Raw genomic sequence first — 13,633 nt, 5'->3', positions numbered from 1 at the left:
CCATCTTCTGAAGATGAAAATTGATTTTTCTCAGCGCTGCAAATAGGCTGTTCCCGGCTCCATCCCCACAAAGTGTCAGGAACACAAGCCAAGGCCCAACCCGCCCAGGCAGCCTCAGGCTTTGCCATTTCAGTGTGATATGCACAGGAAGCTGAGATGATGTGACTTCCCCATGTGGGACCTTTCTGGCTTTAAAATAATTGTCTTATTGTTGTCAAAAGAGATAGTGAAACAGTACTTTTGTTACCAACTGTCATAGTTATTTTACCGGAATTTTTATTTTGGGCAACAAGTACAAAGGACTGGCTCAGATTTGCCTTAAAAAAATCACCTCGCATGTTTCTGTGTGAAGCTCATTTCCCTATGAGAACTGAAAGATTAATAGTCATTGGGTAAAGTGTGCAACCTGCTATATTTAATTTATACACCCTTCTGAAAAAGTCAATCCAGAAGAACTTAAAAGTGTGATTTTCTGTACCATTCCACTCTCACTGGCACAACTGAGGAGCTAGGATGAGGAGAAATGTTGAAGCATCCCCCTACGAGAAGATACATGGATTTTTGGGGTGAGAAGAAACAAGGCTCGTGACAGTTTAAAGTACACCTCCTTTGTCCCCATCTTCTGCTGGGTGTTGGGCACCTATGTCACCACACCAGGAACATTTTGCTGCCACTTGGTATTTAAAAAGCCACACAGAAAATATTACTCTCACCTTAACGGTGGAGAATAAAAGGGCAGGTAATCTAGGAAATCATAAATTTCCTGGAGCGATCTGAGAGCTGAAGTCGTGAGGCAACTGAGCGCACGGAGTTTCAAAGAAGGACAAATTCATCCAAGGAAGGATGGCACACACAACTGTTTCGTCACTGGCAAGGGACACAAAAACTTGTAAGGAAAAAGCTTCGATTTTACGATTTTTTACAAGAAAGAATGCAGGTTTGCATGGCAGTTTAGAATAATGGGGAGCCCAAGACGAGAGGAGGACCCACGCCCTCCTGCGGGTCCGCACTGTGTGATCACAAACGAGGTTGAGGGCAGCAAGAAGAAAGGAGCAGGGGCACAGGTGTTCAGGAACTGACTGGCTGCCACTCAGGTCAGCGCCCAAGTCCATCACGCCCCCAGACTACCCTCGTACCGGAAGCGAAGGCATTATGCTGCTGGAGAAGAGGAGGGGCAGGAAATCCTCTTGCCGCACAGCAGCATCAAAGACCCAACGCTTCTGAACGCTCCACAGAAGCAAAAGCCCTCTGCTCCTTAGGGGGAGGGGCACACGTGAGGAATTCTCTTGGTCCCCAAATCCTGTACTGACACCAATCAGGCACCTGTTAGTGCTAGAAAAGGGGCCAGAAACTCTTCCTAGGCAAGGTTTTGTCAGCATTCCTGTCCCCTGCCACTGTAAGGGGAATGGCAGGGGACAGGAATGCTGACAAGCCTTTACTCCCAAAGCCCAAATTTATAGGACCTTCCTAAGACTGGTGATCAATCATATAAACTGAAGAACCCTCCCACCCTGCATCCAACTCCCACTTCCCAAACCCACTGGCCTCACCGGGAGCCTAGCACTCAGTAACAAGCAGTTACAGTCTATTACTGGGGGAAAGGCCAGACTGTCCAAGTGTGCACCAGCTGCCGCGATATGAGGATGGAGCAGGAACAAGGAAAATCACTCAGTATCGCCAGATCTACTCTAAGCACGAGAGAGCCTACCATTGGAGGAATTAAGTCCGTGGTATACTCAAAGTTAACTACAGCAACAATTAAACCCAAACCCAAACCCAACCCAACTACAGACTAAGCTGACTCAGCCACTCCCAATAATGGCCTGACAGAATGAGAGGTGCATACATTTCTGAGTGTCAATACTATTTGCTTCAGTCGCTTCTGTTCTACACTCAACACAATGTATGACATTCAATCAAAAATAATTAGATACAAAAAAAGCAAGAAAAAAGATGACTATAATCTTTGTCTTTATTAAGGTACTGCTTAGGGGAGAGACCTGTTAGCCATTAGCTAAAATGGATTATAACAAAGAACTGTATTAGAAGTATTGCAAATTATATTAGAAGTATTACATATACAGGGAAATGAATAATTATTTCTGCCTAGCAGGGAGGTACCAGGGAAAGCAAATAAGAGACATTAAGTGAGACTTTGCCATCAGAACAACTGGAATAAGCATTTCTGCAGAGAATATGGCTGTGCAACAGCATGGTCAGCTGTAGAGGGCCCAAAATACAGGCAATTTCACAGTCAGGCCAACAGAGCCTTAGGGAAGAACAGTTCTGTCCCTGGTGGTTTTCTCATGGTGTCTGTGACTGGGCATCACTATAAATGCTAATTGTTTTCTGAACACACCAAACACAAACTGACCACATGCTAGGGGAGAGGTGACATCCTACCGCAGTGGCTCCTGGAAGAAGGATTCTGAAATAGCTTTGAACTCATTCCTAGGTTGTATTGGCAAGGCTAGGTTTTCTTGCTACTGGTGATTGCTGATATTTAATTTAAAAGATACTCTTAGATGAAAACACCTGTAATCTTTGAAGCCTATCAAGCATCCCAAAGATAGCATAAAAAGAAGAAATATTGGCATAAATTTGAATTAATTTCCTGTATTTCTCTATTCACAGGAAATAATACCACTTCTTTTCTTTCTTATTGAAAAGTTGAATTAAGAGAACTGTATGGCTTATAACACTTCTCATTAATGGTAATTAGTTTCTGCATTTCAACAACATTATAAACACTCACATGTGTTTTAGTAGGATGTAAAAATTATAACCTTTTGGAAATCACCCAAAACTAAACCTTGAGAGCTTTTGAATAAAAAATGTATTGAGGAAATGGTGCAGAGCACAACACTTTCAATACAAATGGCTTAAACTGATTCTCATTAAGAAATTTAAACTCTCCTTTTTAGTGGATTCAGTTCATCAATAGGCTGCCACTGAGCAGTTCGAGAAGCATCGCAAATGCTATGTAATTAGTGTTCACTCCATGCCCCCTTCTCTGTGTGAGGACAGCGACTCCCTCAGTGGGTGCAGCTCTAGCCTCCCAGGCTGGGAGAGAATGTGTGCCTTCCACCAGGAATGGGGACAGTGCAGTGGGTGTCACTGATCTTCCCCTCTCTCATCTAGATGGGGAGGCAGTAGGCACTCCAGAAGCTGTATCCACTGCCCATTTACATAGGCATTCTCTGCCATCTTTTCAGCCCTTTCCCTATACCCGTGCGAGGCCAGCTGGAGATGCACCACAGCCAGGGCCACGGGGATGGTGCACACCCCCACATGCCTCAGACAGCAGGTGTGCAAAGCATGTGAGAGTGCAGGCACTAAGCTGAGCATGGAGCAGCTTGTTGGATCCCTCATTTTCCTCAAATATTTTTAGAGAGAAAAATCTTTTTTTTGCCATTAAGAGTGGTCATATCATGAATTAGAATGCAAATTAGAATGATAACATTTTTAGAGCTAAAAGAAAAGAAATTTGGAAATTGTCTTCACCCTTGCTTCAGGACATTCTCCGAGATCCACCAGGTGCGGTTGCTCACACTCATCTCCTAAGGGGGCACCACAGTGGATACTGTATGACACTCCCGTGTTTGCAGAGGTGAGTTGCCACATGAAACATAGGAATCTTGGAGGGTTGGTAGTAGCTAGTAGGAGGCGGTCCAATCATAATCATGGTAAAATTATTCGAGAAGTTATAAGTGTTAAGAAGTGGATTAAACAAAAACACTGCTCCCATGGACTGCCAGACAAAGGAGATGATGAGGCTAGAATTTGTATGGAGCCTATGGTTTCTCCTGAGTCCAAGGGCCACAGGCCTTCAGCAGCATGAATCAGACGTCACTTTCTCCATGTTCCATGCTCAAGACCACCTTTAAGATGGGGACTCCAGGGGAAAAGCCAAACCCCAATAAGAACAGCCTGATCAGCAAGAAAAGGTCTTCATGAAGTCTGTTGGGGCTCAAATACTCCAGGACCTGTCTTCCCACTCTGGGTCACGATGTGGCTTTCCCCTAAGAAGTCAGCTTTCTGATTCTCTGGAATAGCACTTATGTCATCCTTTTGACAGTGCTGGACCCTCCCTACAGCTGGTGTGTGATGTTGATGCTGGGCAGCGTATAATCCCCCTGAACATCTGCTGAGCAGATACAAGTCCTTGGACTCCAGCTTGTTGCTTCCACATAAGAACTGACAGTGTCGAGTCTTCTGGCTCCATAAGCTGCATCTCCCCCCTTTTACAGCAAGCATCTCTGTCACGCTGTTTTGTAAGGGCTAACTGCCCTCTGAGCTATGTCAGTGTTGGGACTCTCAGAAGACAAAGAAAGGCACACAGGCCAGAAGCAGGGAGAGGCTTCACTCACTGCCCGCCTTCCTCTGTGGATGGATGGACCTCTCAAGTGTTCTGTCTGATACCAGTAAGCCAACAACCTGCCCCTTTTGCCATTAAAACAAGAGAAAGAGCCTCAGCACTTTGCACACGAAATTAATATAATATTGTAAGCCAACTCTACTTTAACTGAAAACAAAAAAGAAGAGAGAAACTTTGCACAGAGGCCAAACCGTCTTGCAGCACTGATGCTACCAAACCTGGCCAAACGCCCCCCCCCTCGGAGTTCCGACACCTCTCTGGGCCCACTTCGCTTTTGTCTCAACATGAAAGAGCTCCATCATTTTTCTCCTTCGGAACATTGTGGGAATTGCTTAACTTTGAAATAAAAACCCATGAGGTGGTAAAGAGAGGCGAACATTCAGATGTCTGTGAAGGACACACTTTGGCAGCCTTCCTGTTCCTCCCCCCTAACTTTCTTTCATTTAGCTCACCAGCCTATAAAAGCATGGAAAGTTTTTTTTTTTTTTAATACCATACAGCAGCCTTCAGGGACATCTCCCGCCTTCGAGTGCAGCGCCTGACTTAGGTGGTTTCTCTGAGCACACTCGGTGGGGGAGCCCCCCCCCCAACCCCGTCACTGAGTCTTCCCTTCAATGCTCAGCTTAGTAGATAATAAATAAACCGCTCTTCAGAAAATTACCTCTTCCAATGTACTCAATGACACCCTGGTGCCCTGTAAGCGTTGATTTCCATCACTGCAAAAATTAACTCACCTCATACAGTAAGCAATTCACTTCTTGACAGAAATTTTGTTATGGAATCAAAGCCAATGCCACAAAGGGGATCTTGAAACAGAAACATTGTTTTTCCTTTTCCTCCAGCTACTATTTAGAAAACAACAGTTATTATCTCATTTCCTAACAGTTAATGGAACAGAAACAATGTCAGTATCTTTTTGGTGGCATATCAAAAGACCTTTGCCAAGTTTTTTTATTCACTGGGAAAAAAATTATTTTTTGAGGTGTTAACCAGAATGGGTGAGAGGTGAAGGAGAAGGGATGTTTTGTCAGAGTGATTTTTAAGCAAAAAATCACATTGGGAATCCATGGAGCCAGTGACAAAGGCAGATGACTGGAGCCCTTGCCAGAATCCATTTACCACTGCTCTGTCTTATGTAAACTCAGCCACTGCACCTCAGTGTCAGAGAACTCAGGGAGACTTCAGGAATCCGGAAGAGATCAGGCATTTTCCCAGGTCTTGAGACCTGGGGACACAATCGTGTTCCCAGAATGTCGGAAGCACCAATGGGAAAGACCTGCTGTAGGTTTAGGAAGGAAATCCAATCAAACATACATTTCAGGTTCTCTGGAAAAAGTATTCGTGAGCTGGATCCTATAATTCACCAATATTTGTAGAGCCTTTACTTTGTGCCTGGTACCCACCAGGCTAATGAGATAGGAAGATGAGTGAGATAAAGACATTTAGCAGGGATGCATCATGGAGAAATGTATAGGCAAGATGAAAAATTTGGATTTTAGTCTAAGCAATGGAAATCACGAGGGTTTTAGGTAAAGGAGTGGTGTAACATGGTTTACATTTTATAATACAGTGGAGAGAGATACGGAGAACAGACTGGGGTGGGGAAGGTGGTTCTTCCCACACATCTATAGAATGCAGAAGTCACAGTGAACTTGGATGTTATTCCTGTTCAGCCACTACCCATCACTGTGTGTAGCCTTCAGCCCACACCCAAACCTCCAGCCTCAGTTTCCCCAAAATAGTCTTGGATCACAGATGGTTTATGATCTCTCCTACAATTTAACTTCATGTTTCTGTTGTTCTGTGCATGAGCCTTCATTGACAATGCCTTTTGTTTTCTTTGAATACAGCAGAACAATTTTTAAACACTAACGTTTTCTCACGTCAAAAAGCCTGTGACTTAAAATGTACAGCACAGGAAATATTGTCAACAATATTGTAGTAACTGAACATGGTATCAGATGGTGCTAGGCTCACCAGACTGACCACTTCATAAGGTACCTAAGTGTCTGGTCACTCTGCTGAACCCCTGAAATGAATATAATATTGTATGGCAACTATAATTGAAAAATAATTTTTTAAAAACCTTGTGGCTTCTCCAAAAGACCAAAGACAGCAAACACTGAGTCTGCAAAGTGTAGTCAATGAACAGGTGTTGTGAAAGAAATTAAGAGACTATCGAACAAACACATTTTCCATAAAAAAGGCAACCTCCTGGGTGTAACCAGATCTGGATCAGGAATTAGGAGGTCTGAACTTTAATTTCATTTTTGTTATCGACTGATGGTTTAACTTTGAGATGAATACCTGACATTTTTAGTGGCCTGAATAATGAATTATAAAAATGAGCTATTATCTTCTATAGAAGCCAACACCATGGTCAACCTTATTCATGTGGGGGCGGGGAATAGAAATAGCCCTGAGCTAGGGGATCTTAGGTGAATTACTTTGTCTCTGGGCTTAGCATCTCATTTATAAAATGAGAAAGATTGTACGTGAATCACTTTAACATCCTTTCTTTAAAAGTCTAGGACACCAGCGACACCCCAGAGTACACTGAACCCACTGTTTCCCTACAACTCTGACACCAGTGGGTGCGGGTGTTGAAGCAGAAGTGGAAGGTCAACCTTGCAAAGCTGACACCAGAATTACTTTCAAAACGTAATTAAGTTGCTTGGCAGAAACCTTCCATTCAGAATCAAAGTACTTTTAGAAGATATAAGATGTAGAAGATAGTATTGTGTTTCAGTCAGAGGTAATGGTCACGAAATGTTATTGCACCTATTAATAACTGATATTTAAAAAATTCTTACCATTTGCATTCTGTAACTGATTAGATAAGTTTTCTTTAAAAACGTCCTCGTTGCCTTGGTAATGTGTCTTGGATTTCTGTAGGAAAATGTTCATTTCCTTGCTCCAAGATTATCAAAGATATGTCACGTCAGCTCAAAAGATGCTTGGTGCAGACTTCAGAGTGAGCCCCTGGTGTTTGTGTTAATAAGGTTTTCCATTTGCAAGCAATTAGCCATTTGTGACATATGACACTGTAACTGATGTCATCAGAGCAGCTAATTAAGTGTACTAATGCACATGACGCTTCATGATGCAGGATGAGCTCAAGGCACAAACATTTCCTGGTTTCTGGACACCACAAATTTAATACTTTGGTGGAAATTAATCTCAATCTCATTATGAATTTGGTAGTGACCCTTTAGAAAAACTCAAACTGCCAGTTTTTCAAGATACTTGATTTGGCATCCCCAGCCTTCCCTTTATGTTTTGTGATGTTTCCTGCAACCTCAGTTAAGTGAATCAGCTCTGCTACAGCCACTAAGTTCATAGTGATTAATAAAAATAGGCCAGTGGGTTCGTTTCAAGCTTATTTCTATTTCAGCCTAAAGCAGAGGAAGTCTGGGTAATGAGCAGCTGCCGAGAATCAGACTTGTTCGACTTGATCAAGGCTGTGATAAATATGGCATCTTTCTCTGTCTGTTCCACGACGTGGGTGGGGAGTGGGAAAGGGAGCTCAGGGTCAGAGGAGGTGCTCGGGGTTGGGGATCAGGCAGATCTGTGTGCAAATCCCACTCCCACAACTTGCTAACTGCGACCTCGGTCAGTGGGCTGGGCCCTCTGAGGCCCACCGTCCTCATCAGTAATTACAGATAAGAATTCCTGCTTCAAAGAGCTGTCGTGAAGATTTAGTGAAAGAATCTGGTGGGATAAATAATAAATTCGCTACTAATACCAGGTCCCTTCTCACCCTGTGCCTTCTGCACTTTACGTTCCATTGCTGCCTGCCCTCCCTTCCTTCCCCCCCCCACTTCCCTCCTTCCTTCAGATATGACCTCATGTGCTTTGGACACTGACTGGGTACTGTAACGTATACGTATTAATGCACACAGGGCACTGTTCCTGCCCTCAAACACTTGGTATCTAGTGGGATAGATGAATAGTAAGTACTTTTACTACAGTAAGTACCCGGGTGGGTGGCTGGGGTGGGGGTGGGAGAAGCACACGGAAGGAACATTTAATCCAGTCCCAGAGCTGGTGAAGCTGAGGAGGAGCTAATGGTGAGTGGTAGGTGGCTAGATATGGATGTGGAGAGCTGTGTGCACTGAGAACATTGCGTGCACAAGGTCAGAGGCAAGAGAACGCCTGGAACTACAGGTACTTCCAGGGACGTAGGGGCAAAAAGAAAGCTGCAGGAAATGAGCTTGAAGTAGGCAGAAACCAAATCTTAAGGTTCTTTGTAGACATGCTTGAGGAATTCAAACTCTATCTGGAGGGTCACCAGGCAGGACTACAGGGTTTCAAGTGGAAGGGAGGCAGAATACAATTTGTGCTTTAGAGAGAAATTGGAGGTACAGGAGTTAGTCAAGACAGAGAGGCCAGATCTGAGGCCTTTGAAGTAGTCCAGGGCAAAGATGGTGGCAGCCAGAACCAGAGTGATTAGGATTTTTATTACCCCTTCTTGAAATGGAGAACAGCCCTGGGAACTTCTGTGAATTCTCTAGCTGGGCAAATGGGGTTGCCACCTTCTCCACCTTGCTGGGTGTTAACTGTTTAGACGCACAAGAAGTTGCTATTATCACTTGTACATTTCCTTTGTGACTCATGGTTTTTAAGCTAGAGTTACCGTCTCATTGGTGACTTCCTAGGCGGTGACCAGTGTTTTGTTCCAGTGCCAGGGAGAACCTTCCTGACACAATGCCCTTCAAACCAAACCAAACCAAACTGAAGAAAACAATAAAACTTGACTAGCCTTCTGCAGAATCTGTTTGATTATGGGTAAGATCGTGTACCACATGCGTGGAGGGCGAGAGCGTTTTTTGTGAAACACGATCTCACCTCCCACGTCAATGTCCTTCCCTAACTACTGCTGCAGTGACTCAGAAACACTGCTGGTGTTTAGTAAGACACGTGCAGCAATGGAGGCATTTTAGACGGAATTACTCTAAATATAATTTTACTCAACTTCTAATAGAAGGAATTACTCATTGGAGCTACAAAATAAGAAAAAAAAGAATCTTTGCCCTTACTCATCTTGAAAAAGAGCTTGCAAATAAAATAACTTAAGCAAAATCTACAGGGGGAAGGGGTTGCTTGGCATGTAAAACTAATGTTTAAAAATGTGCTCTAGAGCTACATAAATACAGCAACTGCTGGTTATTCATAGAGGAGTGTGACTGACTAGCAGGAGGCATCATTTTAACACTGCTGATTTTTAAAATGCTTTTGGCCCACAATATTTCTTTGCCAGAAAGCAATGAAGCACGCAACCAATCCAATGAAACCAGATAGATCGGGACACCCCACTTATATACATTCTTACCGAGCCTTCAACATGCAGACACCATCTGAACCCTATGGCTCAAGATCATAAATCCTCCTGTGAGGCTCGTTTGTTAATATTTGGGGTTGTTTATCATCCCAAAGGGACAACTACAAAGAAAAACACAATTGAATACAGTCAATCTGTAAATGCTCCTGTGTTGCATGAGGCCTAATTTGAGCAAAAAGAAACTTCTCTGTATTTTCTTCCTAATACACCTCCATGTCCACACAGGCCTGAAGGAGTCAAATGTATTTTTAAAATATATTGTACGAATTATGCTGTTACAGTTGTCCCGTTTGTTTCTTCCCCTTTATTCCCCTCCACCCTGCACCCCTTCTCACCAGCATTCCCCCACCTTAGTTCTGAAAACATTTCCACTTTTGTTCTCCTCTCTCCCCTCCGACCATTTTATTAAACCACCACTTGTTGAGTGCCTGTTCCACACCACTTACTGTAATAAGCACTTTAGACATAGGATCTCATCTAATTACAACAATACCATGAAAGAGGACTCCCGTAACAAAGTATCACAGACTAGATGTCCTAAACAACTGATATTGTTTAATTATTTATCTTTTGAACCTGTTTGCATCGGTGTTGTCCATCACTAAGCATCTCCCACTTGGGGAAGGCTGAAGTCTAAGATCAAAGGCTATTGGTTCCTTGTGACGGCTGCAAGGAAAGAATCTGTTCTAGGCCTCAGCCCTGGGCTTGTAGGTGGCTGTCTCCTCCCTTTGGCTGCACAGCGCCACGTCTATGTCTCAATTTAACTTTGTTTTAAGGTCACTATTTGTACTAGATGAGGACCCATCCTAATGATTTGTTTTAACCTAAGTACTTCCATAAAGAACCTCCAAAAATACAGTCACGGTCATTTACTTGGGTTCAATATATGAGTTTTGTGGGGGACACTATTCATCCCGGAACACAAGCACTACAATCCCATTTCAAATAAAATCTAGGCTTGGAATGTCCAGAGCCAGAAAGGAAGTCATGACATGAATTTTCCCCTGGGTCTGTCTGGTTCATGACAGCAAGTTCTTATTCCCCATCCTAAATGGTTCTCCAGCCTTGACCCCACCCGCTACCCACATCATATCACCTTCAATCACTAGCCTGCCATTGCTATGCAAGTGCATCAGCTGATGTGGCAATGCAGGAAAATATTTTTCTACCTCAGGTAAGGAGAGATGTAAACAAAGGCACCTTGAAAGCTCTTATACATAATCTACTTAACATGGCACAGTAATAAGCATCTTGGACACAGAATATCAAAGAATTTGACCCAGCAATTTAGGACCTTTCAATTAGTGATGGACAATACCAATGCAGACGAGTTCAAAAGATAAACAGTATAAGCTGAATAAATATCTATATTATCTAGATAATGAAATAATTACACTAAACAAGAACAAAGAGATAAGTAAGGCCAGGAGGAAGTTGAGGGAGTTTCATATTTAGATTAGGCTGGTCTGAAGGAAATCTCCTTCTTTCTTCCTGTTATTCAAGGGCAGCTGGTGGAAGAGTTTTGGGGGCCTTGGAAAGCAGCTCAGTTTTTTCGGAATTCAGTTTTTTTAGAGCACATTACAAACTTTCAGTACTTCCCTCGTGCTCCCCTTCAGCATCTTGTTGTAGACATGATTTTAAACAAAATGGTGTAATCACAGAAAATTTTAATTATTTAAGCCATAAAAATGAAGTCTCACATCAAGTCTTAGGAAAGTTTGATTCCATATTGAACATCAAAATTAGCTGGAGAGACAGCCTGCTATGTTTCTCAGTCATGTTAAAGCAAGTCAGAAGAAATTTGCAATATCTTCCCCAACATATGCACTAGCATGCGATCATTAAGAGCATGATCAGTGATCGATCAAACGACAGCTCCCTAGTAAGTGGAACTTCGGTTCCTCGGGTTGCGCCGCACCGGCCACAACTCTGCCCAAAGTCGGCTTGGACTAAAGTTTTCACATAATCAGGTGTTGGTTCATATTATACCAAAGTTCATCTGGGCAAAATCAAACACTAACTGCTCGCATGTCTTACCATTAATGATGAATAGTGTAGACCTCAAAATATCAGTCCCGACCACAGAGTTACCCACAGGGCTGTGGAGAGTGGAAGGAAGACCATTTACTGTAACGCTGTCCCAGTGAGTCACTCATATTGAAAACCCCGATTTTAGCCTGTATGTTTAGGGACAATGAATTATAATATTGTATTTCTTCCTTCATTTTCATAAAGATTTGTCAAAAGGTAAGCATCATTGGTCCTAGCCACAATCCTTAGCAAATAATAAAAATTTTTTTATAATGCATAATTTGCCTGAGCCACCTGGCCAGGGTGAACACACACACACACACGCACACACTTCAGTGCATTCAAACCTAGGGCATGGCTGGTGTGAAAAAAAAAAGATATACAACTGTGAACTGTAAAAATTAAAATACAGAAACAAATGTCCATAAACCGTCTTCCCTGTTTCTATGGGTGGGACTATGAGCCGGTGAAAAATTCAGCCTTCTAAAAGGCCTAATAATGAGGTCTTATCTTTGGAAACCATAGTGTTGCCCTCAAAGAGTAATAAATTTTCACCATTTCTCCTAATCCCACTGAAAAGCACAGTGACACAATTCCAATGCATATGTAAATAATTACTAAGCAGCAGATAATTATGCCCAAATCAATAGCTGGACAGCTGGGTTACTCTATGTCAAAATGCAGGCAATTCAATGAAAGCTCCCCTGAGAAATATTCTCGGTTGTTATGGTGAATTTTGCTGTTACTTTTGCATTTTGATTGATTAATACACAATGCACCTTGGCATATTTTCTATTTGGAATGCAAAACACTGGTAACACATGAGAAGACACCGTTGAATTCTCTTACTGTTTCTTAATGGAATTTTTCTTTAATCTTTCAGAAACACAGCAGAAGCTTTAAGTTTTGCACCTTTAAGATTTCACTTCAATAAGCTCAAAATAATATGCTAGCCTCAAGTTGGATGACTATTTAAATAGACATATGCATCAAGAAATTCCTAGCAAGTTATTCTTTTTATAATGTCAAAGCAAAGAGTTGATAGTAATTCTTGGAGATGTGTAAGTCTAACACCATCAAGTATACAGTTAACTGTGGAGATTGCTACATTAGTTTGATATACCTTTGTGGAGGACATTTGCATATTCACTACTGAGATAGTACATACAATGTTTGTAAACTTCAGAGGGAATGGTCTTTACACAGGAGGAGAAAAATGAGAAAGACATTCAGAACATTAAAAGATACTTCATTGAGCTGTAGTGAAATCTGCTTCCTACTTCAGTTTTCTTATTCTGTCTTACAAGGTTCACCTCAGCCTTATTGGTCCAGTGGGAAGAGTTCTAACATCTTATATACACCAGTGTTCCAATCTTCCTCTCCAGAATTACTGCTCAGAACCCTCGGCTCACTTCCTTGGTGCCAACTGCCATACTTACTGGGGACAAAATAAGGTGTTTCATCCTGGGTGCCTCACTGGAGATGACAATTTCATTTAGTGGGTGTGCTTTCTCGCTAAGACTGGTGATGCGGTTCGGGGAGGCCATCTGAGCTCCATCAGCCGATCCTCAAGGAGGAACAGGACAGCGAGTGCCATCAGTGGGAACCAGGCTCTTCCGGGGGATCGCATGGGAGACAGTGGTGGGGCATGGTTTATTGGTGTGGAAATAGAAGCTGTCCCCTGGGTTTCCAATGTCCCATCTGCCTCTGTCCCACCATGGAAAAAGTCCAGCTGTGTCCTCAGCAAGGCCAAGACAAAAGCCAGTGTCCCAAGTTCCTATTTCATATTAAAGCTGAGTCCTTCGGAGCCCGCAGGTGGCTGCTAAGTGGTCTCAGTCCCCATCCAGGTAGCTTAGCTTGTTCCCAGCTGCTCTGGTAGCAAA

This window comes from Artibeus jamaicensis, unplaced genomic scaffold (genome assembly GCF_021234435.1).
Source record: "Artibeus jamaicensis isolate MK-2021 breed Jamaican fruit bat unplaced genomic scaffold, CSHL_Jam_final contig_3176, whole genome shotgun sequence".
Classification (NCBI taxonomy): Eukaryota; Metazoa; Chordata; class Mammalia; order Chiroptera; family Phyllostomidae; genus Artibeus; species Artibeus jamaicensis.
The sequence above is the reverse complement of the archived record's forward strand: the minus strand, read 5'-3'. Positions refer to the sequence as shown.